The 24,695-nt window shown below is 53.8% G+C and overlaps 1 protein-coding gene and 1 pseudogene across 7 annotated transcripts in view; one reads left to right on the forward strand and one right to left on the reverse strand.

Moving 5' to 3' along the window:
• LOC102166569 (transducin beta like 1 X-linked) overlaps window positions 1-24,695 on the forward strand; it is a 247,535-nt gene that overhangs the window by 54,395 nt on the left and 168,445 nt on the right. The window lies entirely within an intron of this gene.
• On the reverse strand, window positions 20,041-24,471 carry LOC146394353 (BLOC-1-related complex subunit 5 pseudogene; annotated as a pseudogene). Its single transcript, XR_014836239.1, has one exon. The product of XR_014836239.1 is annotated as a BLOC-1-related complex subunit 5 pseudogene (transcript).

Here is a 24,695-nt window from a genome sequence, read left to right on the forward strand (position 1 = left end):
TAGGTTGCAGATGGGGTTCAGATCTGGCGTTGCTGTAGCTGTGCTGTGGGCCTGCAGCTGCAGCTCGCGTTTGACCCCTAGCCTGGGAACTTCCACATGCCACAGGTATGGCCCTAAAGAAAATAATAAATAAAAGACCAGTGTCTAGAGTTCTCCATCCTGGAGGACTTCTGCATTACTAGGCTAAAAAGACTGTGTACGGTGAGCTCTTTTAATGGAATTACAGGGGTGGGGGAGGGGAGGTTAAAATCACGTACATTTGCTAGACCAGCCATGGAGTGTTGGTGACAGAGACTGGGGAATTTGGGGGGGGGGGCATGAATGTTTAAGGGCACAGGATTTATTCTCCAAGTGTTTTTGAGTGATTCACTGGTGACGTCAGAAAGGCTTGAACTTGATCCTGCTTAAGTAGCCAGCACGCACCTCGGTACCGGCCTTGTCCCATAAAATCCCGGCTGTGTCGTGATGTTTAATGAACTGTGACAGCTGGAAGTGCACGGGAGCTGGCCTTCTTGTCCCGTGATGAGTTCCGTACACGCCTCTTTGTTTTAAGAGACCCTTATAAGCAGCTATAACGATAGTTATGTGGCTGTTACATAAAGCTATCAGATTTTAAGGGGATTGGACGGCTCCTGTCTGGCTGAGCATTGGGACTGAGCCCTTTTATCGTAGGTGTTGGCGTCACTGCCCTGGAAAGTTGTCTAAGCCCCGTTTGGTACACACGGGTCATAATTACGAAATAATCTCCACGGGACCTGCATGTCAGCGTTGACCCAGCAGCCTCTTTAGCTGCGCCGTAAAATGCAGGCCCAGCTCCTGGAGAGGCCAGGGCACAGCTTCCCCAAGGCGCCCCTGACCTCCTGGAAAGGGAGCAGAGCCACGGGCTTGAACCGGCTGGGAGGTCACGGGCTGCTAATTGAATTTTCATGATAAAGACATTTTCCAGCGCTTGGATTGAGGCCATGACTTTAATTTCTGTTCCCCTTGAAGGGGTGAGAGCCGTCGCCCTGTAACAGAAACCCAAGTGCAAAATTTGCTCACAGACGTCTTTCTCTTCTTTTGACTCTGCCTGGAGTGGTTTGGAGGCCGTCTGTCACTGCTCTTTTCTTTTTCAGTCTCGAAGCAATTACTCAAAGGTCAATCCACTGATCCCTCCCAGAGGTACCCACGCAAGACCTTCCCTGTAGTGGCGGGGAACTTGGTATTTATTGCGCACTTACCTGGAGCTGAGCACAATGTGGGGGCCTAGGGGGCACCTCGGGGATCTTGGTCCTTACCTTGCCCTTGAGACGTGTCCTGTTGTGTCTGTTGGGGACAGAGATGGCGCTGGCGGCGTTCCATCTCGTGTGGGTGTGTTGGAGAGTTTGCTGTTGGAGGCAGTTTTGCTGGCAGTTGTGCCGCACTGCGCAGCTCTGTGTGGGCATGCCCTGGGGGCTTACCAAGTGCCTGCCTGTGGAGTGAGTGGAAGGATGACCTTGACCGGACTGCAGTCTGAAAGGCCCCGGCACTGTTGGGGAACACTGGCCCCTGATACTTGAGGATCGATGCGGCCCCGGACACGGAGCTCACCCAGAGCCCCGAGAGCTCGGAAGCTGTTTGGGACGGTCTGTCTTCGTCCCTTCGAGCTGCTCTAACCCCTCCCATCGGCCGGCCGGCTGGCTGGTGAGCACCTGCTTCCTGGTCATCGTGGTGCCAGCAGGTGTGGTGGCTGGTGAGCACCTGCTTCCTGGTCTCCGTGCCATGTCCCCACTGAGGGGGGCTGCACAGCTCCTTGATGAGGGGGGATGCTGTTCTTGAGGATGCCACTCTCGTGACCTAATCACCCCCCAAAGGCCCCACCTCCACATGTCGTCGCACTGGGGCTTGGGTTTCAACGTGCGAATTTTAAGGGGACACAAATGTTCAGTCCATAGTGGCGATTATTATAGAAAAAAGAGATGAGGCGTTCCTGTCGCGGCTCAGCAGAAATGAATCTCACTAGCATTCATGAGTCGCAGGTTCAATCCCTGGCCTTGCTTAGTGGGTTAAGGATCCGGTGTTGCCGTGAGCTGTGGTGTAGCTCGCAGATGCGGCTTGGATCTGGTGTTGCTGTGGCTGTGGTGTAGGCTGGCAGCTGTGGCTCTGATTGACCCCTAGCCTGGGAACCTCCATATGCTGCAGGTGTGGCCCTAAAAAGACAAAAAAAAGGGGGGAGGTCTTTTGTGATGGTCCCTATTTCCTTTCCCTCCTCGTCCCTAACGGCTGTTTCTTTATAAATTGGCTGTGGTATTACCCTTCCCGGGAGGCCTCTGTCTCCTACCTAGATGGCTTTTTCCGTCTGTGTTTTGTCATCTGCCAGATGTAATGTGGCAGTTTGTTATCACACTTCCCCGTTGTTTTGTGATAGGCCTTCGATCTCGCGCTCTCCCCACCAAGCTGTCCTTTGGGTCTTGGCCGGGGCTGTGTCGCCGTCTTCTGGGGAGCCCTGCGTCTCCCAGGAGCCAGGTTTGTGCACGTGCTCAGGCACACACGTCGTTTGCATCTTCCCATCCCACCCCTGCCCGCAGATGATGGGAAGGGCCTGCCCTGGCCACTGCAGGTCATCCTCGTGGGCAGTGGGCTGAGGGACAACGCGACGGACCCCGTGGGCTCAGGAAGGCGCCGGGGGCACATTTGGTTCCGGGTGGACTCTTCGAACACTTCCACAGTTGGCGGAATATCCCGAGGCTTTGTACCTGCACAGCAAGTGGTCGTTAGAGCTCAGGGAGACTTTGGATCCCAAGTGAAGTCGTGGACCCTCTGGGCGCAGATCACAGCAGCCGATCAGCAGAATCAGACGTGGGGTGCAGGTTACACAGAAACCGGGTGGCTCTGCGTCATGGGACCGAGGAGTGCTGGATACGAGTCGTCATGGTCAGAGGACGCGGTCAGAGCCAGAGCGGCCACCTGGGCTTCCCAGGGCCGCCATCACCTGTGTGACCGGGTGGTCTTCGTCCTGGAGACGGCGGGTCACCAGGCAGGTGAGGGCTAAGCGGGAGGCAAACTGTGAACCCCAAAGGCCCCGCTCTGGCCGGGGCCCCTTCCCTGAGCACGCGGGCCCCAGGCCGTGTTTTCCTCCTGGTCCGTTACTCTTTCCCGAGGGGCGGGGCAACGCTCTGGGCTCTTTGGTAGAAGGTCCCAGCGGCTGAGGGAGGTGACACCTGCGCACAGGCGCTGATGTCGAAAGAGCCAGGTGACTTTTCCTATGAGCAGCTGAGAAAAGACAGTGCCTTACAAGCAAGTGAGAATGCGCTGGCTGAGGCAGAACCCTTGCTCCCCGTCATTTTTACTGAGGCTCCATGTGGGAGAGGAGATGCTCGGACAGTCACCAAAGCTTGGGCTGCAGTTCTTTGGAAAACCCTCCAACGCGGTGACGAGCCCCAGGGAACGTCGTCTTAGGTGGCCTGACATCCCTTAGCCTTGGCCCTGTCCGCCGCTCGTCGGCACTTAAAGGATATGAAACTGCTTTTCCGATCAGTTTGAGTGTGAATGCCGCGTGCATTTTCTCCCAGTTCCTAACGTGGCTTCTCTGTTCTAATGGGACATAAAGGCGGAGTGTACTTGTCGTGTGAGGCCTGAGTAACAATTACAGACAGATTTTCGTTCACTCGGATAAAGCAGGAGGTTGAGAATCAAGGAATCGAAAAACCAAACCAGACCAGACAAGAGGACAGACCTGGATGTGGTGGCGTGTCACTATAATTAACTGCACTGATTCCATCTTATAGAAACACATGACCAGAGGGCCGTTGTGGTGCAGCCGGTTCGTTTATGAATTTTGTGTTTGTTGAGTGTGAAGCTCCCGGTGTGGGCAAGTCGTCTGGGGGCTTGAGCTCCTAGGGCTAGACTTGGCCGTTCCGTTGCTGGTTCTCTGAGAGAAAAAGGTTTTTGTCCTGCTCCTTGAGACACTGGATGCTTGCTGCGGGTGAATCCCGCCCACAGATGGAGATGAGCCTGCGGGCGGATACTGTCCGCGTATTTCCCTGAGAAGGAGGGGGGAAGACAGGCTCAAAAGGAGACGCGGCGGGCCTCACGGGTGACAAGGTATTCTCTGCGCTTGGCTGTCCTTTTCGTTTGGCAGGCCTTTGTTCCAGTACATGCTGCGTATTTACGTGAAAATTTAAAAATTCAAAGAGTACCGAAGGGTATGAGTTAGACGTAAAAGCCTCTTTCTCCTTTACAGCCCTCGTCCCCGAGGAGCCACCGCCGATAGTTTCGGGTGTGTTTCTCCAGATGTGCTGTGTGCAGTGGGGAAGCGTGTGTTTTTATGTACTTTAGTTACAGCTGGGTTTTAAACAAAAATGAGCCTGTAGGTAAAACACATACAGGGAGTTCCTGTCGTGGCGCGGTGGAAACAAGCCCGACTGGTATGCAGTGGAAGACGCGGGTCCGATCCCCAGCCTCGCTCAGTGGGTTAAGGATCTGGCGTTGTCGTGAGCTGTGGTGTAGGTCATAGATGTGGCTTGGATGCTGCATGGCGGTGGCTAAGCTGTGGGCCTTCATCGGACCAGCTACAGCTCCAATTCGACCCCTAGCCTGGGACCTTCCATAGGCTGCAGGTGCAGCCCTAAAAAGCAAAACATAAAATCCTCACGTCCATCTACGCACACACATCTTGGACATGTCGTTATAACAGTAGACACACGTCCCCGTGTAGTTGACATGGATGTCCGGTAAGGCCCTTGGTTTTAAACAACAGAACCAGTTCCTGGTTAACCTCAGCTGGGCCCGTGGCTCTTGAAGAAGGACAGCTGGGCCAGGTTTGGGAGCAGCAGGAAGCAGGGACGCTCTTCGGAATCGAGAACGTTCACGCTGGCAGGAGCGACCTGGTCTGGATGCCGTCGTGCTAGTGTAACCAAGACCATCAAAGAAGCTCCCAGTACATCTCTGTTCTTGTGTTGGCACCTCGAGATTCAAAGTGAGTGAGTGTGTGTGTGTGTGTGTGTGTGTGTGTGTGTGTGTGTCTGTGTCTGTCTGTCTGTCTGTCTGTCTCGTGGGCGCTGGAGGGATCTCTCTCCCTGGCTGAGCTGGAGGCCTGTGCCCCTCTAGGCTACACCAGGTCGAGCAGAGCTAGCCTGGCAGCCTCCCCATGAGGAATTGCCAGGTTTTGAGAGGCCTGAAGCAACGACTCATACCATGTTTTGAACTTGGCCGGTCCTGCCACTACCATGTTCTGGGGAAGTAGCATTTATGAATGAATCGCCTGACATGCCTCTATTTTTTTTCCCCCTTTTTTTCTTAAGTTCTCTCTCCTTAAGTCACTTCTTGCTATGACAGTGCTTTTGCAATAATACCGTTTTCCACAGAGGAAATCAGGAATTTAGACTGTCCTAAAGCCTGGTGACCGGAGATGGCTGCTCTTCAGGTGGTTGCTGGTAACGAATTGGCGGCGCCGTGAGCTTTGGGTTTGCTGAGCGTTGCAAAGTCTCTAGTAATTTTATGGGGTGAATGATAAAGTTTGGCAGATGATTTGATATGTGATAAAAATTCAGGGAAGACTTTTCCATGGACTCGCTCTGGCTTTGATCGTTTCCAGCTTGGTTTCTCCCCTGCACTCAGGCTATTTATATCGAGGTATTCTATCTGGCACTGCCCACTGTGTCCTGACCTTGGATAATTTATCCTAAAATACAGGATTTCTGGAAGCCATTCCCACACCGGCACAACCAGCCGTAAAGCTGCCACACAAGGGGATGTGGGCAGATCTCACAGCTGTGCCCACGAGGAGCCAGGACGCCACGGGCGGAAGCCCCCTGCCTCCTCTTCTCTCGCAGGTAGAGAGCCGAGCGGGCAGAGGGCCTAACTGATCACGGCTGCTCGTATGTCTTGCTTTGGCAAATTGCCGTCATCAGTTGAGCTTGTGAACCCTTCGACGTGACTGCCCCTAAAATCTTGGACGAGAGCAGAGCACGGGGGAGCTGGATCTTTAGCAGCGCCAGGTCCGTTCCCTGTTGTCGGTGCCCTTGATGAGACGGAAGGGCAATTCCCTCTAGAGGAACTGCAGTATGCATTTGATGTCACGTCTGTGTGGCATCTAAAACATGACACCGCCGAACCTCTCTACAGAACAGAAACCGACTTACGGACACGGAGAACAGGCTGGTGGTTGCCCGGGGGAGGGGGAGGGAGTGGGGAGCACGGGGAGTTTAGGGTGGGTCGAGGCAAACTCTGACATGGAGAGTGGAGAAGCCATGAGGCCCTGCTGTGCAGCACAGGGAGCTCTGTCCAGTCTCTTGGGATAGACCAGGATGGAGGACAGTAGGAGAAAAAGAATATGTGTGATGGGTCGCTCCTGTGCAGCAGAAATGGACACAAGGTTGTATATCACCTATAATAAAAAGAAAAAACTTAAAGAAACTGGGGTCCGTTAGGAAGCGGGTACACGGGGCAGTTACAGTCAGTAAACGTCCGTGTGTGCTGGACCAGCTGAGCGTACCCTCAAATCATAACAGAAGTCCGTGTGACTCTGTGCTTTCGCTGGTTGGAAGCGCCTCCAATTGCACATGTCCTGAGAAGGTGTCCCTTGGCCAGCATGGTGTCAGCTCAGCTCTTCGATTCCTGGGCACTCGCAGGACGAAGGCAGCGTGAACCCTGGGCCCGTTGCCCCCATCCCTGGTCACCCTAGCGGGCGGTGGTCCGTGCTTTGCTGTTTCCAGACGGTCTAGGTCTGGCTCGATCTCCGTGCATCCCCGTGAGACAGGCAGGCCTGGGCCTGTTACCCCGTTTGCAGACCCGGGAAAGTGCGATTTAAAGTCAGGAATTTACGGTGAATGCCGACAGGAGTTCGTGCCTGGCTTTCCTGTTCAGTGTCCCTCGTGCCTCCGTGCCTCCCTGGACTGGATTTGATGACTCCTCCCCGTGTCCTTTGTGGGGGGGACCAGGGGACGGAGTGGGACCTCAGCTGGCTGGAGGGAGGCAGGGCATCTAGGTAGGCCCTGGCGATCTGGGCCAACGGGAAGCCCTCTGTGTCTCACGTGTCTCCGCACTGAGGATGCTGGGAGGTCGCCGTCAAGCGTGGGCTCTCCCGCTCGGGACAGCTGTGCATGCCTTCTCCTCCTCTTCCTCCTGCTCTTCTGCCACCAGCTCACATCAGGGTGAGGCATTCGAGCCCACCCAGCGGACTGAAAGCAGACCACACGAGGCGGGAGAAAGGGGAAGCTGTCCTGGTGACACCTGGCCCTCGTAGTCTCTCAGTGACAAAGGACGAGTGGGGAGACACCCCATTAAATCTTACTCTCAAATCATTTATTTGGATGGACGTCCCTGAGGTCTTCTAGGCGACAACCGGGGTGCCTGGAACGGGGACTAGAACATTCGCCCCCCAACATACGATTTCAGGGCAAAGCCCAGTAGCCGCCCACGTACTGTCCTCCCTCAAGGCCAGGGACCACCCCCCCCTGCGCAGAGAGGGCCTCGAGGAGGCGCCCGAGTCAGCCAAGGGCGACCCGCACCTCAGGACGATGGACACCTGAGAAGGGAGCTCTGAGCGAGGGCAACTGAGCATCGCACCCGCAGCACCAGTGGCCCGCCAGGGTGAAGGCCAAGAGAACAGGGCACAGCGCCTGCATGCAGGTGCTCTCGGCCCAGCTGGGAAGCTCACGATGGAAGTTCCATTGCCTCCAGAGTAGCCCCGAGCCCTCCAGCCGCCTTCGGCCTCGTGCAGGGACCAGGGGCTGGGGCACGGCTTGGTCGCGCATCAAGGGCCTGTCTCAGGTTGAGGTGGTGGGTCTGGTACTGGTTAGGGTTTCTCGTGAGGAAGCGTGTCACCTGGGGAGGAGGCGAGGGTACTGGGTGCTGTTACACATCCCCTCTCGCAAGCCTTGTCGAGGGAATAGTCATGAGTGCTGGGCGAGAATGGAAACTTCACTAGGCTGTAAGCCATGTGTTTGACAGGCTGATCTGCTGTTCTTAACAACAGCCAAAATCCCGTTCCCTCCCCCTCCTGAACTTATACCCTGGCCAGGACTGACAGGCACAGTTTTCACCCTGTTGCTCAAATACTACCTCCTAGTACTGCCACTTAACACTGCCACCTGGTACTACTTCCTAGCACTACCACCTAGTACTACCACCTAGCAATGCCACGTGGAGGACCCCCAGCACTCCATCTAACACTTAGTACTGCCACATGGCACTGCCACCTAGTGCTATCACCTAGCACTGCCACCTAACACTACTACCTAGCATTACTGAGTACTGCCACCTCACACTACCCCTTAGCACTACTACCTAGCACTACCACCTAGCACCACCACCACTTAGTACTACCATCTAGTACCATCACCTTGCATTCTAAGAAAAGCATGCCAGTGCTATTGTGAATTATTTTAAAATATTCCAAACTCCTGCTCATTGTTAGGTCTTTGCTCAGTGGGGAACACGAGAAATGAGACTCATGCTATTCGTCGTGAGGCATTCTGGGGAGGCATCCTAGCTAGAGAGCTGGGGATGGGTGATGTCTGTGGAAATGCTGGCGGGGTTTCTAGCCTGCAGCTCTCGGCGTCCTCCATACAGGGCCAGGCCTTGCTGAGTCTGCAGCGGGAGGATGGGCACACCTGCCCTGCTCATGGCTGTGGGGGAACTAGAAATAGTTGCACTGTAAACTAGAAATACCAAGGTTGGCACAGATGCAAGGTCAGTGGGTTTGTTTTTTTTTTTTTTAATGAGAATAATTCGAACTTGTATTAAAGTGTCAAGAGTGACTTGACTGGATGTTTCGTTGAAGGCGAGGAGTAGCCAGAGCAGCTGGTGTCAGAGCAGCATAACTCAGTTCAAGCCAATATGGATTCCGTTCTTTTCCTCCAACTTTGTGTGTTGAAACATTTCAAACCCGTGGAAAACGTACAGAATGCATCCATCCGTTGTTAGCGTTTTGCCAGCCTTGCTTCCTCTGTCCAGCAGTAGCTGTTTTCTGTCCTTTGCGCTCTTTCCCTCCCCTCTGCCCCCGCTCCTCTCCCCGCCCTCCTCTTTCTCTTTTCCCGAACCTTTGGAGAGTAAGGATGTTTTTGCAAATAAAAACCTTTACGTGGTCCTAGAGTTGACACTGTCCTCGAAGGGCCCCTTTGCATCGTCGCACCCACACCCTCTTCACGTCCCCGCTTCAGTCCGTCGTGACTTTCCGCTTCTTTGCACGTGTTGAATGTTTCAAAAGCCCCGCCTCCCAAGATCTCTGGATGATTCTTACCTTGGCATAAACAGAATGTCCCCTTTTCAAGTCGGGGTGGTTGTGGGACGGATCACACAGAAGTGGGAAAGTTTGGGAGCGTTGGCAAGAGCCCACAGGGGAGTTCTCATCCCTGGGGTCTTAGGCTCTATGCAGAGTGGAAGCAGAGGAGCGGGGGTTGCCCTTGGTACCTGGAGACAGATTTTGCGAGACCTGTCGATGAGATGTATTTTAAACTGTCAAACGTCTGCTCCGGTTGGGCGTACGTCTCGTAAAATCACTGGCCGAATTGTGGACGCATCTCATTTTTTTTTTTTTTTTTTGGTCTTTTTGCTATTTCTTTGGGCCGCTCCCGCGGCATATGGAGGTTCCCAGGCTAGGGGTCGAATCGGAGCTGTAGCCACTGGCCTACACCAGAGCCACAGCAATTCGGGATCCGAGCCGCGTCTACAACCTACACCACAGCTCACGGCAACGCCGGATCGTTAACCCACTGAGCAAGGGCAGGGACCGAACCCGCAACTTCATGGTTCCTAGTCGGATTCGTTAACCACTGCGCCACGACGGGAACTCCGGACGCATCTCATTTTAACATCAAATGTTTCATTGTTTATTAAGCTGGTTTGTAGGACTTTTAGGGCTCTTTTGATATTACAAGGGTTCCTCCAGTGACTCAGTGAAAAGCTATACAACTAGGAGCATTTGCGACCACTCGATATTCACAACTATGTGTGTGTGACACATCAAAGAAGGTGTCACAAATTAGTGACGTTTTGAGACACATAATGTGGGGTCAGCAGTGTCGTTTGTATAAAAAATACCCCGCCTGGAGTTCCCACTGTGGCTCAGCAGGTTAAGAACCCCCCACACAGTGTCTGTGAGGATGTGGTTTCAATCCCTGGCCTCCTTCAGTGGGTTAAGGATCCAGCATGGCCACAAGCTTCAGTGTAGGTCGCAGGTGCAGCTTGGATCTGATGTTCCTGTGGCTGTGGTGTAGGCGGGCGGATGCAGCTCCCATTCAACACTTAGCCTGGGAATGTCCACATGCTGCAGTTGTAGCTGTAAAAGGGGAAAAACATACCATGCCTTCTTTAAAAATAATTTTTATTATGCTTGATTTACAGCATTCTGTCAATTTCTGCTGTACAGTAAAGTGACCCAGTCATTCATTGATTCATACATGTAAATATCTATTCCTTTTATCACATTATCCTCCATCATGCTCCATCACAGTTGTCAGTGATACAGTTCCCTGTGCTGGACAGCTGGATCTTGTTGCCTTTCATCAGACTATGTCTGCTTCTTAACCTGCTGAGCCACAGGCCTTTCTCTTGCTGAAAGAGAGCAGTTGCCCTATAGAAACCTTTGTTTGTTTTTTTGTCTTTTTAGGGCTCCACCCGCGGCATGTGGAGGTTCCCTGGCCAGGGGTGGAATCAGAGCTGCAGCTGCCGGCCACAGCCACAGCCACAGCAACACTGGATCCTTAACCCGCTGAGCGAGGCCAGGGATCGAACCTGTGTCCTCATGGATACTAGCCGGGTTCTTAACCCACTGCGCCACAATGGGAACTCCCCTATGTGAATTTTTTTTTTTTAGCATAGACAACACAGGGTTTGGGGCTTCAAAAGCCCTTTTCCTCCCCGATGCCCACGTCCGGATTTCCCTCTGTTGTCTCTGCCTGTTGCTGCTTGAGCAGCCTCCTGTCTTCTCCCCAGGCCTGGAGCCGGGCCAGCAAACGCTGCCCCCAGGAGGGGCCCTGTCCTGCCTGCGATCCTCTGTGACAGGGGTCGCAAACGGCAGCCCCCAGGCCAAGCCCGCGCACTGCCTGTTTTTGTACAGCCTTCCAGCTGAGAACGGCTCTGAGATTTGTAAGTGATGGAGGGAAAACATCACAGGAATATGTCATGACACATGAAAATGATATGAAGTTCAAAGTTGGGTGTTCCTAAAATTTTGAATTTTGTCGATGAAAATTTGGGGACATTTGTTTTGTCTCTTGTTATATCATCTCTAGATCACATTTTCAATGTTGCCTTTTGTCTCACCAAGATAAACATATTTCCTGTCTGGCCCTTTCCGGAAAGAGTCCACCAACTCCAGCTCTGTGAAATCAGACCTTCCAAACGGATGCTGGGGGATGGCGCTTCCCAAGCTGTTTTAAAAGCCACCCGAATTCTTATGTTTTGTGGCTGAAATAAGGGATGGCTCGCTTCCTTCTGTCGCAAGCAGGACTTCTGTGGATGGGAGTTCTGCCTACCTTGGGCTCACCCTGCAGAAATTTTTTTGTGCTGCCTTCACCGCAGTGGTTTCTAAGCCCGAGGAGGGGTATGTGTGGGTGTGTGTGTTTGTGTGTGTGTGTGCGCACGCGCTGAGGGCTCAGATGTGACATGGACACCTCACGGCCTGGACTTAGTCGTGTGTAACAGTTAATTCCCTCTGGAACTTTGGAGAGAAAGAATACGGGTTGGCTCCCCTCTGCTCAGGTGCTCAAAGCCGTGTGAAGGATGCTCTCAGCCCACAGCAAGGGGTGAAGCCTGGAGGCGGGGAGGCAGCAGATCAGAGAGTGTTGCCAGGATTCAGGACACGGTGGGCATTGCGTGGTGCAGTCCCTCAGGCCGTGCCCACCTGGAATAGGGGGCTTAGAAATCACTCAGAGTGTAGTTCTCTGGTGCAGTGTTAACCAACCCGACGAGTATCCACGAGGACAAGGGTTCGATCCCTGGCCTTGCTCGGCGGGTTAAAGGATCCGGCATTGCCGTGGGCTGTGGTGTAGGTCGCAGATGGGGCTCTCAGATCCTGCGTTGCTGTGGCTGTGGCTGTGGCCGGCAGCTGCAGCTCCGATTGGAGCCCCAGCCTGGGAACTTCCATATGCCACCAGTGCGGCCCTAAAAATCAAAAAAAGAAAAGAAAAAGAAAAGAAAAGAAGAGAAATTACTCAGAGCCTCTTCATGTCTGATCCCAGTTGTTTTCAAAAAGAGCCATGGGCTTGAGGTCCCTGAATCCCTCCTCTCGCCTCCGATCCTGCCCCAAAGCCCTGTGCCGTTGGGGCGGAGGGGGGGGGGGGGGAATCGCCAGATGAAAGCACGGAAAAACTTACTGTTAAAAAGAGAAAATAGGAGCTCCGACATTCACTTTATCTCCAGCCATCCTTTTGATTCTTTGTCCACCTGCCAGATGACAATAAGCGGTAATTGGGAGGTGATAGTGATGTAACCTACAAACATCTCGGCCGCACCGGGAGGAGAGAATCTGGGCGCGTGCAGGACCGGCTCCCGCGCTCTCTCCCTGATCGCGGGCTTCGGGGTAAGACTCATGAAAGAAAGCAATTTTGATTTTTGTTAGACTCTTCAAAACCACCTCAGGAAATAGCTGGGGTTTTTTTGTTTTGTTTTTTTTTTTAACGTGGAAAAATGACTTCTACAGATTTCCTCTGTAGGAACTTCCATTTGGGTCTTTTTAAAGGAATGTAGGTCAGCAAAGTGTAATGCGGGATTTGTTGCATTTCTCAGACCTTCCGAAGAAAGATAATTTGGGGTGTAATTCGTAATAATCTGGGAAAGTGGATTGCTCTGGTTTCAAGGACCGCGTCTGCTTTAAATAATCAGGCCACCCTCTTCCCAGGGGCGTCCCCCAGGGATCATCTGGCAACGTCTGGAGATGCTTGTGGTTGTCCCACGTGGCCTTCAGGAGGAACGGTTTTGCCTTCTGGTGGGTGGAGACCGGGATGCTGGCAGACGTCTGACAGGTGCCCGACACCTGCCACCCGGAGGCATGACCTGCCCAAGTGGTACGAGTGACGAGGTTGCGAAGCTCAGCTCTTGGGGCTTCGCGTCATGAGTTTTTAACGTTAAAGATCCTATATGCACAGACACACGTACACATGTGCACAGGCCCCGATGTCTGGTTTTAAAATGAATACCCGACATCCCCCAGGGGACTGTGACATCCCGTACGCCGCCGTATGGATCTCATTGGTGGTGTTGCTGGCCGTGACCTCAGACCAAAGGTCTCTTTTGTTCTTCTGCTCAAGGGTCCAAAGGAGAGCTGATTTCCTATTTTCAAAATGTGCTTTACAGCATTCTGATTTTTTTCTTTTTCCTTTCCTTTCTTTTTTTTATTTGTTTTTGGTCTTTTTAGGGCCACACTCATGGCATATGGAGGGTCCCAGGCTAACAGTCACGTTGGAGCTGCAGCTGCCGGCCTGTGCCACAGCCACAGCAATGCCAGATCCTTAACCCACTGAGCGAGGCCAGGGATCCAACCTGCATCCTCGTGGATACTAGTCATATTCGTTTCCGCTGAGCCATGATGGGAACTTCCTTCCTTCCTTCCTTCCTTTCTCTCTCTCTCTCTCTTTCTTTCTCTTTTGTTTCTTTTCTTCTTTTTGTCCACCCCCTTGGCACATAGAGTTCCTGGGACAGGGATCAGATCCGAACCTCAGTTGTGACCTAAGCTGCAGCTGTAGCAGTGCCAGAGCCTTAATCTGTCATGCTGGGTTGGGGATCTAACCTGCGTCCCAGCCCTCCCACCAAAGCTAATCCCATTTCGCCACTGGGAAACTCCCGTATTTTCTTTTTTTGTTGGGCGGGGGGCACACCCATGGCATATGGAGGTTCCCAGGCTACGGGTTGAATCAGAGCTGTAGCTGCTGGCCTACACCACAGCTCATGGCAATGCCAGATCCTTAACCCACTGAGCAAGGCCAGGGATCGAACCTGCGTCCTCATGGATACTAGTCAGATTTGTTTCTGCTGAGCCATGACGGGAACTCCCCGTGTTTTCTTTTCTTTTATATTTTCGAAATGTGGTTTACAGTGTTTGAATTCCTTCCTTCCTTCCTTTCTTGCCTTGCCCCTGGCATGTGGCAGCTCCCAGGCGAGGGATCAAACCTGTGTCAGCAGCTACCTGAGCCTCTGCAGTGACAACGCTGGATCCCTACCCCACTGTGCATTCCCTCCCGAACTGTAATTTTTAGTGTGGCACATTTCAGCAGCATTTTCTCCTGCACACAGAGGGTGGTTACGTTGCATGCTCTCCTTTACCACTTCCTGTTGCAAAAGCAGAGTAGGGGGGATCTTAGGCAAACATACTGTAAATGTGGAGGAAGGAGAGTCTTGGCACATGGTCTTTTTGGGACATGCTTGTGTTCCAAAGTGTTTATGGCGTGCACACAGGCTCCTTCTCCACCGTGGAGGTTGAGGATGTGGCTTCATGGTGCCCACCTTTCAGAAGACCCTGCTGTGCCAGGAGCTCAGCTGGCCTGCCGTCTAGGGAACGAGCAGAGTCGCTCCCCTCGAGAACCTCTGCCCTGCAGAGAGGCGAGCCAGGTGCTGGTGGCCCCCGTCGCAGGGGGCAGAGCTGGGATGAAGGGGTGGTGGTGCCAGGCGCCGGGAGGGACGTGCCGGGTGCTGGGAGGGATGAGGGCAGAGATGAGGCTGTGGGCCTGAGGAGGGCCGGGCTGCTGTCGTGCAGAGCGAGGCCCAGCTGGCCCATGGTCCTCAGTGGGGCCTCCCTTTGGGGCTCTTGACCTCCTGCTTGTATTTCTCTTGGCTTCGAGGTCATACCTTCCGGTTTGGGTGTTTTAGGGAAAAAGAGACAGAGGCGTTTGGGGCCGAGGAAGGGAGCCGGCCGCACGGCATGGCCTTTGCATGCAGAGGGAGAGGGCTGGGTCGAGGGCTCCGCTGCCGCCCCCCCCAGCCCCCCTCCCCCGGCTCTGTGATCTTGCGAGAAGCATCCGGCCTCAGGCGATTTGCCTGTGATTTGGGGGTAATCGGAGGAGGTCCGGGTCAGAGCTCAGGAAGCGTGTGCTTTCTGAGGTCAGGCCCCCGGGAGCAGGAGCTGGCAGGCTGGCCCTGTCTTCTGGGGCTTCTGTCACTCCAGCAGGAACTGTGACATTTCCAAGGCGGAGCCCGGGCCTGCCTGCCGGCCCCTAGACCACAGTTCCTGTGCGCGGGAGGTGGAGGCCAGAGGCCTCTTGAGCTCAGGGTCCAAAGACTGGTGGAAGTGCATGGATTTGCCTACTGCCAAGAGCTGCCGCCACCACTGGTCAAGGCTGTCAAAATGCACAGCACTGTTTCCAGCTCTGGCCCTGCCACCACCGCGTCACCCTCCTGTCATGTCTCACAGACCAGATTCAATTCACTTTTCTCAGCCTCGTCTGCCATACTCGTGGTAGCAGAGTGATGGCCCTCGGAAGGTGTCCGGGCCTGATCCTAGAGCCTGTGCACGACGACCTCGGGGCAGAAGGGACTTGGGGGTGTGAGGCCAGGACCTTGAGGCAGCGAGGTGGCCCGCTCGAGTCCAGAGCCACCACAGAGGAGGAGGCGGTCAGAGGGGGAGAGGAGGCGAAACAGGGGTCGGAGTGAGGCTCAGAAACTGGGCAAGGTCAGGACCTGATTCTGCCCTGGAGCCTGGGGGAGCACAGCCCTGGGACCCGTTGTCGACGCCTGACTTCCGGAACCACAGCGGGAGACATGAGAGCAGCCGAGTCTGTGGTCGTCCGCTCCGGCAGCATTGGGGAACCCGGGCGGGGGATGGCACGGGCCAGGCGCTGAGGTCAGGAGCTGCATTTGCAGGGACAAGGGGAGGCTCAGCTGGGGACTGGGTGAAGGTCAGAGCCCGGGACTTGTGTCTCCACCTGCTTCCTCCCCGTTGCGGTGAGACCTACAGCCCGGGTGGGTTGTCGGTTTCACGGATCCTAGTTGAGCCCCTGGGATATGCGTTGCCAGGAGTCACCACCTTGGGCTGTGATCCCTTGCAGAACCTGGGAGCATAAGAGCCTGACAAAATTCTGATTCTGTTATGATGGTTCAGTCCAAAATAGAAGAAGGGCATTTTCACAAAAATGAGCTGGAAGTAGACTTCCCGTCATGGCTCAGTGGTAACAAACCCGACTAGTGTCCATGAGGACTCGGGTTCAATCCGCGGCCTTGCACAGCAGGTTAAGGATCCAGCGTTGCTGTAGCTGTGATGTAGTCTGGTGGCTGCAGCTCAGATTCGACCCCTAGTCTGGGAACCTCCACAGGCCATGGGTGTGGCCCTAAAAAAAAAAGGCTGAAAGTCCATGAGTTCCGTATGTCTTCTCTGTGAAGCGCTGAACTTTATGCCGCCTGGGAAAAGCTCTACATTGGCTCCTGGGCAGTTTTTAAAACGATACTTCACTGTCATTCTGGAAGCTTTTGTCATGTATGCCAACAGAAAATTAAATTTCTTAATCCATTTATATTGACTTTAAAATCCACTTAAGCCAAGGCTTCAGGTGTTAGGATTCTTGAGTCCTAATAAGCAGATATTCTGGTGAGCTTCATCTTCTGGATTCTGTTGTGACTAAAACAAATGTTTTCCATATTTCAGTTTTCATCTCCAACCAGTTGAAAATCATGATATGTCTAAATATGTCTTGGTGCAATAACATGTATTGTTCAGGTGTAATTTGAATGAGAAAGCTTCTCCATAGGCCTCTTACCAACTTAAATTATGCAATCATGTCTTTGACATGAGAGGCAGTGCACTTATTCAAATCCTTTGTATCAACAAATGAAGAGGTTTCACTTTTTTAAAAAAAAATCGGAGTCTGTCTATAGATTTTTGATTATATGATAACAGCGTAACTATTTTGTTGAACATTTATGCACATACACCTGGATAATCTTTGCTTTAAGGATCTCCAAGAGGCTTTCAACAAAATAGCTTTATTGAGGCATAATTGACATACCAAAATTCTCCTGTTGAAAACAGACAATACAATTCAGTGATTTTTTTTTTTTTTTTAAGTAAATTTACAGGGTTGTGCGGACATGTCTACAAGACCGTTTTAGAAGCTGTATCGCCCCAAAAAAGCGCTTGTGCTTGCTGGCCGTCCTCCCCTCCCCGGGACGCCCGTGATAGCCACGGATCTGTTCTGTGTCTCTGTGGATTTGCCTGTTCTGGACATTTCAGATTCATGGCATCACACAGTATGTGTCTTTGGCGGGCTGACCCCTTTGGGTTAGTGTCATGCTTTCATGCATGGCCCATCCATGGAGTAGCCTCGACCGACACTTCCCTCTTTCTGAATGATGATGTTGTGGGCGTATGGCTTCGCCCGTCCTCCGTATGTTGCTGGGCAGGTGGGCTGTTCCCCCGTTGGGGCTTTTAGGAAGATGCTGCTGTGAACATTTGTCGACAGGATTTGGTTTGGTTTTGTCTTTCTTTTGAAGGCCGCACCCACAGCACATGGAGGTTCCCAGGCTAGGGGTCGAATCGGCGCTGTCGCCACCGGCCTGCACCACAGCCACAGCCACAGCCACGCCAGATCCAAGCCGCGTCTGTGACCTCCCCCACTGCTCACGGCAACGCTGGATCCTTAACCCACGGAGCAAGGCCAGGGATCGAACCCGCAACCTCATGGTTCCCAGTCGGATTGGTTTCCCCTGCGCCACGACGGGAACTCCCTGTGTGCAGGTTTTGTGTAGACACGCGGTTTCACGTCCCTTGGGTGGCACTGCTGGGCCGTCTGTAGCTCCGGGTTTCTCTTTCTGAGGAACCGTAAGACAGTTTTCCAGAGGGGCTGTGTTGTTGTCCGCTCCTGCCCCAAACGTCAGAGGGTTTTGGCTTCTCCACGTCCTCAGCAGCGCGGGTCGCCGTCTCTCCGAGAGCTTCCCGAAGCGGTTAGAAGGCCGGGAGTGGTGCCTGCTGAGCAGGAACAGAAGGATGCTCATCGCGTGGAGCCCCGAGGACTTGAAGAGAGGCCCCGGGCGGGTCTTCTCTGTGTCTGCAGTGCGGTGAGCATCTCGCACAGCTTGCTCTGCCCGGGTGGGTGAGTCAGGGCGTTCACCACTGACTCTCAGCAGAGGAAGGACCCCGTGCGCTGACACCCCACCCCGACCCGGGCCTGTGCAACCCGGGGCTCGGAAGCAGAGGGCGAGTCTGGTCCTAGTTTCAGGTACGGGTGGGTTTATCCTGAGAATCCCAGTTCCCACATTGAGCTCCCTCCTCACTCTCTGTTTGTTTGTTCCCCTTCTTAGGGGGCATATCCACGGCCTAGGGACGTTCCCAGCCTAGGGAGCTGCAGCCGCAGGCCTGCACCACAGCCACAGCAATGCAGGATCTGCAACCTACACCACAGCTCATGGCAACACAGCATCCTTAACCCACAGAGCAGGGCCAGAGATCGAACCTGCATCCTCCTGGATACTAGTCGGGTTTGCTGCCGCTGAGCCACAATGGGCACGCCTCTGCTCCTTGCTTTTGGTCCTGCATGCCTGAAGCCCCTGCTGAAAGGCACGCTTGGATTCTCGAGGGAGAGTGCAGGTTTTCAGAACAGAGTCCTCATCAGGCAGTAGGCGGCACAGCCGTCGGACACGGAACCTGGCCCCGTGGGGGCCGCAGGATGCTGGAGCCAGACGCAGAGGAGAGTGAGGCCCTCCTGGCCCGAGTGAGCCAGGCCCTTTGAGCAGCGCAGAGCATGAGCAGCCCCCCACCCCCAATCCCGCCCCGTGTGACAGGTGTCCTGCCTCCAGGCAGCTCGGTTCGGCAGCTTGTCATTTGCGATGCTGTGGGGACCACGCTGGATGGCAGTGTAAGCTGCATGATGCCCGGGACTCTCCCTCAGAGGGATTGCTCGGTGTGCTTCTGCGGTGGGATGGATACGGACGGGGGGAGCTCGTCTTCGGCAAGCAGGAGGCTGGATTCCGTTCCTCGGGCTTCTGTGAGTGCAACACACGACTGCAAACACAGTGGCTTAACCCGACCTCCATTTATGATCTCGCAGCCTGTGGATCACAGGTCTGCCTGGATCAAAATTGTCTGCAGGGACACCTTATTTTCTGGAGGCTCCAGGGGAGAGAACGCCTTTGGGTTGGTTTTTGTTTCAAGTTGCCTTTTCCATTTCTCCAGGCCACCTGCGCGGCTTGGCTCCTGGCTCCTTCTTCCTCTGTCCACGCCAGCCACGGCGAGTCTTTCCCACGTCCCCTTGCTGTGACCCTGGCTGTCCTGAAACCCTCCTCTCCATTTAAAGGACTCCCCTGCAGCTTGGGGCTACCTGTGCAACCCAGCACGACTTCTTTTTTGTGCGCTTAGGCCAGCAAACTGCATTCCAGTTGTACTTCTCATTGCCCTGTGCCGTGGGACCCACCACACTCACGGGCTCTCAGGGTAAGGATCGGCACAACCTGGGTAGGGGTGGCATTATTCGGCTACCAAGGGTAGCTTTGGTTACAGTATGTTAATCATTTATTCTTTTTCGGGGGGGGGGTGTGTGTTAAATTAGTTCTTTATGTTTACAATCCAGAGAGCCTACTGAGAGAAATTTAATGAAGAGAAATTTCAAAAACCACAGACCTGCACCGTTGTGGTGCAGTGGAAATGAATCTGACTAGGAACCAGGAGGTTGTGGGTTTGATCCCTGGCCTCGCTGAGCAGGTTAAGGATCCGGCGTTGCTGTGAGCTGTGGTGTAGGTCGCAGACGCGGCTCAGATCCCGTGTTGCTGTGGCTGTGGTGTAGGCCAGCGGCTGTAGCTCCGATTGGACCCCTAGCCTGGGAACCTCCATATGCCACCAGTGCAAGAAACAAACAAAAAAAAGCAACCCCACAGAGCTTCTTAAAATATTTTCCCCTTCACATTTTTACTCTGCAAGCTAAGACTAGGTAATATATACTGTCAATTAAAAAAAAATAAAATAAACGAAACGAAATAAAAATAATTCCCAAGGCCGAGTTTTGTAAAGAATTCCTAACTGTTCAAATGTTCTCCCTTCAGGACCTCTGAGCAGGGTTTGTTGGCTTTGCTGGGTGGCGGGCAGGGGTGGCCCATGAGGGCAGGGCTGGGCCTCATGGGTCTCCAGGGCGGCCTCACCGCTTCCCGTGCCCTCAGGAGTTGTCAGCGCCTCCTGCGGCCTTTGATCACCTCCCGTGACTCTGGTTCCAGGTCCCGGGACCCTGGCAGTGCTGATGGGTGTCCATAGCTGGTGAGGCAGGGCAGCTGGAGCCTGAGCTCCCGCTGGGTCTTCATGCTGAAGGGCTCCAGGTGTTGGGCCTCAGCCGGCAGGCTGTGGACCCACTCCAGCAGCCGCACTGTCTGGCGGTTGCCCATCTGGATGCGGTGCAGGGTGGCCAGCATCTCGCTGGCCCTCTGGATGTGCTCCGCGTATTTGGCGTATCTTTTCTGGCGCCCCTGTTTGAGGCTGAAGTGAGTTTCTGCGGACAGATCCATCTCTCTGCTTCACTTAACCAAAGCGTTCCGGTCCGAGGCCACGGCCTCTGCGCCCTGATCCTCGTAGTGGAGGCGGAGCTGCAGCACCTGCTGAGGATCCAGTTTCTCCAGTTGGGTGTTTGTTGGGGACGTCTGGCCCCTCAGGAGCCCTTCCCCAAGCGGCTGGAAGGCTGGCATCTCTGGGACCTCGATGGCATGAGGATTGTTGCTGGTGTTCCGCGAGGCCTGGGCACCCCGAGCTGCAAGCCCAGTACCATCCGTCTTGGCTCTGTGCTTAGCTGGAGAGGGGCCGTCGCTCAGGCACGCAGCTTGCTCCTTCAGGGACGCCAGTTTAATAATTGTGTGTGTGTGTGTTTTAGGGCCGCATCTGTGGCACATGGGGGTTCCCAGGCTAGGTGTCAAATTGGAACTGTAGCCACTGGCCTACACTAGAGCCACAGCAACGCCAGGTCCGTGCCTCCTCTGTGACCTACACTACACAGCTTACGGCAGCTCGGGATCCTTAACCCACTGAGCGGGGCCAGGGATTGAACCTGCATCCTCATGGATACTAGGCAGATTGGTTTCCGCTGAGCCACAGTGGGAACTCCGTATCACTTTATTCTTGACGTGAGATTAGCCCCCTGCTTTTCTGGCTGCGGAGGAAGCAGTAGTTCCATCAGCACTGCAGGGTCTCGGGTTTGTCTTCTGGAGCAGCCATGTCCTCCAGCACGTGTTTTCAAGGGATGAGCTAGGAAGATTGATGGATCCCTCTGCAGGCGGAAAGAGCAGGCAGAGGGTCATTGTGTGCTTTCATCCAGAGGCCAGGGCACCCGCGAGGGGAGTGGCAGCGGGACTGGGACAGGGGTAAGGTTAGGGACGCCCTGGGGCTGAAATGATAGGCCCAGGCGCCTGATGCATGGGCTCTTGGTTAGGGCTGAGCATGAAGGAGCCCTGGGTGGGAGCCGCGGAGCTGTGGGCCTGGCTGTGAAGGGTCACAACGGGTGAAGGTGTTGCTGTCCTGAAGTGAAGGTCGTTTAGCTCAGGACCTTCTTCCTGAAATTCTCAGGTCCCCTTTGTGGAACAGTTTTACTGCCAGGTGTTTTGTAGAGACCTGTCTGGAAGCCTGGACGTTTGTTGATTGACACGCCAGCTACCTTTCCTGTGACGTGCGTTCCACTCGTCTGCAGAGACTTGTAAACCTGACCGTGATCCACAGACACAGAAATCATTTCAAAGGCATCGCTGAATTTACCGCCCGGATGTAGTCTTGCCATTCGTTGTTTTTCGCTGAAACAAGGAATGAAGTACAGCTTTCTCTTTGTCACATAGGTGGTCCACAAAAGTTTTTGACCCTTGAAAGATGGTTCTCCTTGTTTTATTGCGGCCTCACTTACCCTAGCAAGGACTCGAATACGATGGTGAAAGCTCAGAGTGTGATCTGGCCCCAGGCCCTGGGTTCCTAGGCAACCATGATAAGGGATGCGGTACAAGGGGTCTACTTACTGGCACCAAATATGTTTCCAGGCAGGCACTCTACTGGGTTTCTGCGACCCCAAGAGACCCGCAGCCCAGCTGGGACTTGGAGCCCTTCGGAGGCGTACCCTGGGGGTGCGCCAGGCTGTTGGGAGATCTGTACGCTGCCACCACATTGTCCTTCCACTTGTGGATTTGTTCTCCGTAGCTGTGCTTTGGTGCGGTTCTGTGATCCAACACTGCCGGCTGTTTTAACAAGTGGCCCCGTGGAAATCTGGTGGGGAGCATTCACGGAGGAGAGAGCGGTGTGGCGGCCACGCTGTCCTCTCTGGCACCCCTGGGAGAAGTTTCCCCTGTGTATCCAAGTCTGGAAGCTGTATTTTGATACTTGTATCTTCTTCCTTTTGTGGCTACTGTGACTCAAGCATCTACTCATATTTGGGTCTTTGAATGGATGTCTAGGAAACTCAGAATCTGATTTCTGTCGCTCCCGTCCAACTGGTATAAGTTATAGCTGATGCCAGCTTTGGGTACAGTCATCACCTTTCAGCTTGATCTCATTTTTCCTACCTTTGTCTTCTCTTTGCCCTGGTTTACCCAGTTCGTTATTTTATTTTGCGCGCGCGCGCGCGTGTGTGTGTGTGTGTGTGTGTGTGTGTGTGTGTGTGTTTGGGACACACCTCAAATCGCTTCTTCTTTTCTTTTCCTGCGTGGGAAATCATTGAGCGTTTTACCGAATGAGAGCGCACGCTGGCTTCTTGGAAGTGGTTGGCTCACAATGGCTGTTGAATTCTGATGCTCTAGCGGCATCTTATTTTAATCTGGCTGCTTCCTGTTCAAGTCCATCGGGGCAAAGTGTGTGTCTAAATTTAGTACGAGGAGGACTCTTTCAAAAGCAGCGGAGGAGCGGACCCCAGTAAAACTTTCGAGGCCTTTCAAGCCTGAACATTCAGGTTCTTTAAAACAGGTTTGTGAAAGAAGATTCATAATAATTAATCAAGTTACCAAATCATTGTGTTTTGCTGGAAAAAAAAAAAAAGTAAAAAAAATCATGAATTCTTGGGATTAAAGATGCGCTGAATGGAACGGAAATTCTTTCATTCTTTCCATGAGGGCGGCAGAGCCGTTTCCTCCAAACTCGGTGGAGAAGCTGTGCCTCAGAGCCTTGGTCATGCTTCCCACATCTACGTGAAAGGCAGGAAATGAAGTCGAGCCTACGGACGTGGACGTGCTTGCAAGTCTCCCACTGAACACCTATAAGGAATTAGTGCACGAGGAATCGCTGATTCTCGATTTACGGGGTGGACGCTTCGGAATGACTTTTGGGGATCCGCTCAGGGCCCTGGCCGTCCCGTGTTCATAACAGCCCGTAGCCGCGCCTCGGATGCATCGCTTCGAGGGGCCAGGAGCTGCGCTGTGCGCTTCTCTCTGTTCCTCCCGACAGCCGGGGAGCGTGGGCGTCCTCTGTCCCATGTGTCCGGGAGAGGGGACGGAGAGCTCACAGGTTCTTGCCTGGGGCCACGCATGGACTTGGTGACGAGGCTGATGCCAGAACGTAGGGACTGCAGGGGCAAAAGCGCTTTCACCCAGTCCTTCGCCGAGTTCGCTGTGTGCCAGCGAGGGCTCTGCCCTTTCTGTGCTGTGCACCGTGGTGTCCACACCCAAGGTTGCTATAAGGGTCGCGTGAGTTATCTGTGCCCTGTGAGGCGCTGGAGGGACGGGGGGGGGCCTGGCCCGAGGATGCAGACAGCTGGCAAGCGTGGGTCATCACAGCCCTGCTGGCCCCGGCATCCGTGCTCGTCGCCGCTGCTGGGCCAGCTGCTTCCCGGCGAGAGTGACAGGACGCGGAGAGCCTAACGCCAGGCTCTGGCTCCGTTCTCGCCGTCACGATGGATCCAGAGGGCCGTGCCTGGAGGAAGCGCCTCTGGCAGCAAGGCAGGCCTGCCGTGGGGGGCTTGCGGAGAGGGCGAGACGGACAGTGGATGCAGACGTGCTGCATGGGGTCTCAGAGGCACGAGGCTGGGGGATGTGAGACCAGTTAGGAGAGCGTGCTTCTCCCTGGCCCAAAGGTGGTGGGGTCGGGGGGCGCAGCAGGGCCAGGGCCTGGGGTGTTCCGGAGGCAGGTGTGGAGAGCTGCACAGAGGGTGCAAAACCGCAACAAATGGAAGCACGGAGGAATTATCTCAAGCATCTTTTCTGACCACAAGGGCATGAAATCAACCTTGGAAAAAGAAATGAGGAGTTCCCATTGTGGCTCAGCAGAAATGAACCTGACTAGGGTCCATGAGGTCGCAGGGTCGATCCCTAGCATGGCTCAGTGGGGTCAGGATCCCGGTGGCTGTGGCTGTGATGTAGGTTGCAGCTGTGGCGATTCTATGGAGGCTAAACAACGTGCTACTAAAAAAACAGTGTGAGTCAACGAGGAAATAAAAAAAGGAAATTACAAGACATCTTGAGACAAATGACAGTGAAAATATAACCACACAAAATCTACGGGATGGAGCAAAAACAGTTCTTTGAGGGAAGTTGACAGTGATACAGTCCCTTCTCAAAACCCAAGAAAAATCTCAAACAACCTAACCTACCAAATGAAGTAGAAAAAGAAGAATGAACAAAACCTATAAATGGCAGAAGGTAGGAAATCATAAATATATAAGAGAGGAAATAAATAAAATAGAGATTAAAAAACCATAGACGTTCCCGTTGTGGCTGAGTGGGCCAGGAACCCAACTAGCATCCATGAGGACACAGGTTCGATCCCTGGCCTCGCTCAGTGGGTTAACGATCCGGCATTGCCGTGAGCTGTGATGTAGGTTGAAGACACGGCTCAGACCCCATGTTGCTGTGGTTGTGGTGTAGGCTGGCAC

Source organism: Sus scrofa, chromosome Y (assembly GCF_054392235.1).
Source record: "Sus scrofa isolate SSC_HxYL_T2T_F1_AM1 chromosome Y, Sscrofa_HxYL_maternal_Yorkshire_Landrace_v2.0, whole genome shotgun sequence".
Classification (NCBI taxonomy): Eukaryota; Metazoa; Chordata; class Mammalia; order Artiodactyla; family Suidae; genus Sus; species Sus scrofa.